At 37.9% G+C, this 6,061-nt stretch overlaps 1 protein-coding gene across 1 annotated transcript in view; it reads left to right on the top strand.

Moving 5' to 3' along the window:
• The first annotated feature begins 5,904 nt into the window (after positions 1-5,904).
• Positions 5,905-6,061, top strand: part of LOC107461718 (elongation factor 1-alpha) — a 2,397-nt gene continuing 2,240 nt past the window's right edge. Inside the window, exon 1 of the mRNA XM_016080262.3 lies at positions 5,905-6,049. The gene's annotated coding sequence lies outside the window, so the exon portion shown is untranslated. The remainder of the gene's footprint in view (positions 6,050-6,061) is intronic.

Genomic DNA, 6,061 nt, shown 5'->3' with positions numbered 1-6,061 from the left:
CACAAACTTCTCTAAATGATTATTTTAACACAACAACAAATAGTAGTGTACTGTCTCCTGCTAGTTGATAATTTGATATGGTACTGTTATGTATCACTTTGATATTCTACTCATTTGCACTTATTCAAGTAATATATTATATCGTTTAGATAGTATTTAAAACAGAGACAGTTCATAGATTGAGACAACAACACATGCTACTGGATCCAAAGTAAAATTAAACAGGGGCATCAATATTGGAAAATCGGTTAGTGTGGCTTCTTCGGGGACTCGGCACAATGTTCATTATCAGCAGCAATGTGAGACAACAAATGGCACTGTGCGAAAGCGTCCTCGCCCAAACTCTTTGCAGAATTCACCAGTAGATAAGGATGGAGCATCGACGGCAGGTATGGTGCAAGTTTCGACAGAGAAAATTGGGCTGCCACTTGAGAGTCCATTAAAGGCAGGATTGTCGAAGACAGGGACAACATGTTGAGTCTCGGGTTTGTTATTGGAGCTCCCTTTTTGCTGTTTTTTATGGATAGTTTCAATATCATAGCCTGGAATGTGAGGGGTGCGTCTAACAAGATGGCCCGTGTGCATTGCAAAAATTTGGTGAGAATATATAAACCATCTTTCTTCTTTCTCTTTGAGACTCATACCATGTTTAATAATTTAAAATTTTTTTGGGATAAGTTGGGTTTTCATTGTGTTGGTATTGAGGAAGCAGTAGGACACAGGGGTGGCATTTGGTTTCTATCTTCTATTGCTAATTCTTCTTGTGTGGTTATTGATCAAATTGACCAATGTATCACAGTGAAAGTGAGTGTGGGTAACTTAGTTTGGCTTTGTAGTGCAGTATATGGGAGTCCTCAATTCGAAAAAAGATGTATGCTTTGGGATCATTTGCGTTCTATTAATTCAGGCCATAATAGACCATGGATGGCCATTGGTGATTTTAATGAGATTGTGGCACCAGATGAGAGTACAGGTGTTTATTTTTCTTCTCACAGAGCTAGTCTATTAGCTACTACTCTAGATGACTGTGAGCTCTTTGATCTTAAAGTGACTGGTAGGAGATATACTTGGTATAAAGCAGTTCAGGCTAGCAAGGACTTGGCTAAAAGGTTGGATAGAGCTCTAGTTAATGAGGCGTGGATGTCAATGTTTCCTGAGGGTTATTCTGAAATTCTTAGCAGGCTTCATTCTGATCATTGTCCTATTTTAGTTCGTTGTCATGGTAGCCCCAGAGTGAAAGGTTCTCGTCCTTTTAGGTTCCAAGCTGCGTGGGCAACACATCCTTCTTATAAACATGTTATTAGTAAGGCTTGGAATCAAGAGTTTGGAGGCGTTACTGAAAGGCTTAAGATGGTTCAACAGGCTTCTTTGGACTTCAACTCAAAGATTTTTGGAAATATTTTTGTGCGAAAAAATAAGCTGGAATATCAGATTGATCAGATTCAACGGCGTTTGGAGGTTACCGATGTGTTATCTCTGAGAATTAAAGAAGCTGAACTGAGGGAAGATTATAATAGGCTTTTATTGCAAGAGGAACTTTTTTGGTACCAGAAATCTAGAGACCAGTGGGTCAAGTATGGGGATAGAAACACTAAATTCTTTCATCTTCAGACTTTGGTGCGTAGAAACCATAATAGAGTACATGGATTATATGTTAGAGATGGGTCTTGGTCTACTGATCCAGATATTCTCCAGGAAGAAGCCCTCTCTTTTTACAAGAATCTCTTTGGTACAACGGAAGAGGTTGAGGTTGATTGTTTAGGGGATGTTCCGATGCCCACTCTAAGCACTGAGGCTTGTGCTAGGTTAATTGACCCTGTCTCTTTTGCGGAAGTCAAGTCAGCAGTATTCAGTATGAGCCCTTTTAAGGCTCCTGGTCCAGATGGCTTTCAAGCTTATTTTTTTAAAGAATATTGGGAGATAGTAGGCACTGAGATTTGGAATATTGTCCGGAGCGCTTTTTTGGGAGAGTTCTTAAATCCTAGCATCATGGAAACTCTGATTGTGCTTATTCCTAAAATTGATAATCCTACCTTTATGAAGGATTTCAGGCCTATTAGCTTGTGTAATGTTGTTTATAAAATTATCACCAAAGTATTGACTAACCGACTTCGGCCTTTTCTTCCAGATATTGTTAGTCCTTTACAAGGAGGTTTTATTCCGGGTCGTGGTGCTCCTGATAATATTATTGTGGCACAAGAAATTTTGAATTTCATGAAGCACACAAAATCCAAGAAAGGTACTCTTGCTTTTAAAATTGATCTTGAAAAAGCTTATGATAGGGTGGATTGGAGGTTTTTGGAGAGTACTCTCATTGCTTTTGGTTTTCCTATCATCACTGTTAATTTGATTATGACTTGTGTCCGTGCATCCTCTCTTTCTATTATGTGGAATGGGAATAGATTGGATAGTTTTGCTCCTAGAAGGGGGCTTAGACAGGGCGATCCAATGTCTCCTTACTTATTTGTGCTTTGTATGGAAAGACTTGCCTGCTATATATCTCATAAGGTGGTCGAGGGTGTGTGGAAACCAGTTTCTGTCACTAGGGGTGGCCCAAAATTTTCTCATTTGATGTTTGCAGATGATCTCTTACTCTTCTGCCAGGCTACAAAAAGTCAGGTCCAAATGGTCATGCATTCTCTTAATATTTTTTGCAAGGCATCTGGCATGAAAGTGAATCTTGAAAAGTCTAAAGCTTTTTGTTCTAAAAATGTGACTGCTCGTAGAAGAGATATTTTTACTAGTGTTTCTTCAATACGTTTTGCTTTGGACTTAGGAAGATATCTTGGAGTTAACCTTAATCATTCCCGTACCAGTAGGGCTTCTTTTCATTCGGTGATTGAAAAGGTGAGGGGAAGATTAGCTAATTGGAAAGGAAGGCTTCTAAATAAAGCAGGGAGACTTTGCCTGATCAATTCTGTTGCAGCATCCATTCCTACCTATCATATGCAGGTCTCTTTTTTTCCAAATTGGGTTTGCGATAAATTATCTTCTATGATGAGACAGTTCCTTTGGAAGGGTCAAGTTGATGGTAGAGGTCTTTCTCTTGTTAATTGGAGGACCGTTATCACTCCAAAGAAATTTGGTGGCCTGGGTGTTAGAGACCCTGCGTGTGTTAATATATCTTTACTTGGTAAATTGGTGTGGCAACTTTTTCATTGTCAGGACAAGCCTTGGGTTGCTCTATTGAGGGCGAAGTATCTGAGGAATGAGGGAGTTTTAGATGGCCTTGTCTCTTGAAACGCTTCTCGTGTTTGGAAGAGTATCTCAAAGGCTTTTGGTGCTCTTAAGGATGCCTTCTCTTGGTGCGTTGGGTCACTTGATCAATCTTTTTGGTTTGACAATTGGAGTATTGAGGGCCCAATTGCTCAAGATGTCCCTTTTGTACATATATCTGACTCTGATTTAACTATTAGAGACGTTTGGAAAGATGGTCAATGGAATCTCCATGATATTTTCTCTATCATTCCAGAAGATGTCAAACAGCGTTTGAATGCTTATAATCCGGATTTGAATGCTGGAGAGAGTTCGGGTTAGTCGTGGGGTGTGGCATCTTCTAGACTCTACTCAGCTAGGAGTGGGTACAATTGGCTAGCCAAAAGAAAGTTTGACTGGAATGAGCATGATAATTGGTTGTGGGTATGGCGTCTGCATATTCCTGAGAAGTATAAGTTCTTGATTTGGCTCAGTCTCCATAATGCTATTCCTACAGCAGAGTTTCGTTTGAGTCGTGGTTTAGCTTTATCTAGCACCTGTCATCGGTGTCAGAATGGTTCTGAATCCACTCTTCATTGTCTTCGGGAGTGCCCTAGTGCCAAGGAGGTCTGGACCCTTTTAGGCTTGTATTCAGATAACTCGAATTTACATTATTGGCTCTACAGAGGTGCAAGGAGTGGAGATGCTTTTCTTTTCTTTTCGACTATCTGGTGGATTTGGAGAAGCAGAAATCATGACTTATTTAATATAGATGATTCATGGAGTGCTAGTAAAGTGGTGAGTTTGATTCGTAGTTCAGTAAGGGAGTTTCACACTATTTTTGCTATGCATCAATCTCTGTCTCCTCCTTCACTTTGTTTGCATTGAGTTCCATCTCCAGTTCATTCTGTTAAATTGAATTGTGATGCTAGTTGGTTTGCTCCTTCTGGCTATGCTGGTTTTGGTTGTATTATTCGCAATCCTGATGGATGTTGGTTGAAAGGTTGCACTGGAAAAGTCGAAGTGTGCAGTGTTCTTTTTGCTGAATTGTATGCAATTTGGAGAGGTTTACTTCTTGCTTGGGAGAGTGGATTTCGTGAGGTTATTTGTGAAACAGACTGTTTAGAAGCTCTTTTCTTGGTAAACCAAAGAATGCTTAGTAAGGATATTCCGGAATGGGATTTGGCAAAGCATATTCAGGAGATTATGAATTGGAATTGGAGAGTCTCTATTCTTTTAATTCAGAGGACTGCAAATAGTATTGCAGATTGTATGGCTAAAGCAGCTGCTTCTGGCGCGGACATTCACTCGAATTGGAGTCAAGTATGGAGTGAGCTTCAACTTCTAATAGATTTAGATATGACCCTAGCCAATTAATTTGGTTTTGTCTCTTTTTTCTTTCTTTTCTATTTAGTCACCAAAAAAAAGTTCATAGATTGAGATTAAAAAATAAAAATTAAAATAAGTCTTAATATTATATATTTAATATAAAATAAAATATAAAAATTAAAATAAAAATAACATTTTAATTTAATTTGCACACAAAATAATTAAAATTAATCAATTAAAAATTTAAAAAATAGACACTAAAATTTTAATACTAATTTTTAAATAAAAAATATAATACTAAATTTTAATTTCTCAATTTTTATTTGAATACTGCAAAACAAGTACTACCTTAATATCTAAGCACTAATAAACCCACTTAGAAAGAAAAGACAATATCATTATTTTCTTTAATCAGGATTTACTAATTTTAGTCAGCTTGGGTTGCATTATTGGTATATGGGCGGAGCTGTACGCCACTACGCCTGTACCTAACTCCATCTCCATGTTTTTTTCTTTTTCTCATGGGTAGGGCCAGAGACCCGACCCAACCCGATATGAGATAATCGGGTCGTTTTCAAACAGTGAACCCGAAATAATCCCTCCCATTTAGAGAGCATAATCGCGCTACCCACCCTCCTATTTCTACTCTTCTGCACGCGCTTCTGGATTGCGAGGATGGGAGGATCCGTGTTTAAAGGTGTTTCGATATAATTCAACTTAATCGAAGTTGTTTAAAATATGGTAGCCAAGTCCATGAGGAGGAGAGCGACAATCAAAGTTTTGAGTGAGTAGGCATTAGGCAATTGTGAAAAATAGGAGGATGAGCTCTTGAGGATTGGGAATAGGAATTTGCAACCGATTAAAAGCCCACTATCATACAGATGCATTTCGGCTATATACATACACAATGCACATTGTGGTTTTTGTTTCTAATATTTGTGTGTGTGTGTGTTCTAATTGGGATACTGAAAAATTGGGTCATAAGATATGATAGAATAAGATAGGAAGTTAAAACTGATGTAGATATCAGTTTAACTCATCAAACAGTTATATTTAAATCACTAATTTTTAAAAATTTTAAGGATAAAAATCAGTTATCTTGTTTATCAATTCAATTAACGAGTCAATTTTTTACGATTAATATTAATTAATTTTTTTAAATTTTAAATCATAAATTTTATATCTTCTAGAAGATAACATTAAAAAATAATTTTACCATAAAAAATTAACTAAGGGCGGTGAGCTAAATTCCGATTGTTCCAGCGTTAGCGCCGCCAGTGACCCAAAAAGGACCCACAAAGTTAAACGTGGTGCCCACGCAAAGCTAGCGCCGCCACTCCGAAAAATTAGCAAAAAGTAACACAGGGGAGTTAACGAGGGTATTATGGTCCATCAAATTTTTTAAAACAAACCCTACACTGTCTCTCACACTATAAGTATCACTCTTACCCTCATTCCTCGTTTTCACACATTCGCGATCGCACCCTTTCTCTGATTCTCATCCTCCAATCCTCTTCTTTCACTGGTTAGGGTTCTT

The sequence above is a fragment of the Arachis duranensis genome, chromosome 8, assembly GCF_000817695.3.
Source record: "Arachis duranensis cultivar V14167 chromosome 8, aradu.V14167.gnm2.J7QH, whole genome shotgun sequence".
Taxonomy (NCBI): domain Eukaryota; kingdom Viridiplantae; phylum Streptophyta; class Magnoliopsida; order Fabales; family Fabaceae; genus Arachis; species Arachis duranensis.
The sequence above is the reverse complement of the archived record's forward strand: the minus strand, read 5'-3'. Positions and strand labels throughout refer to the sequence as shown.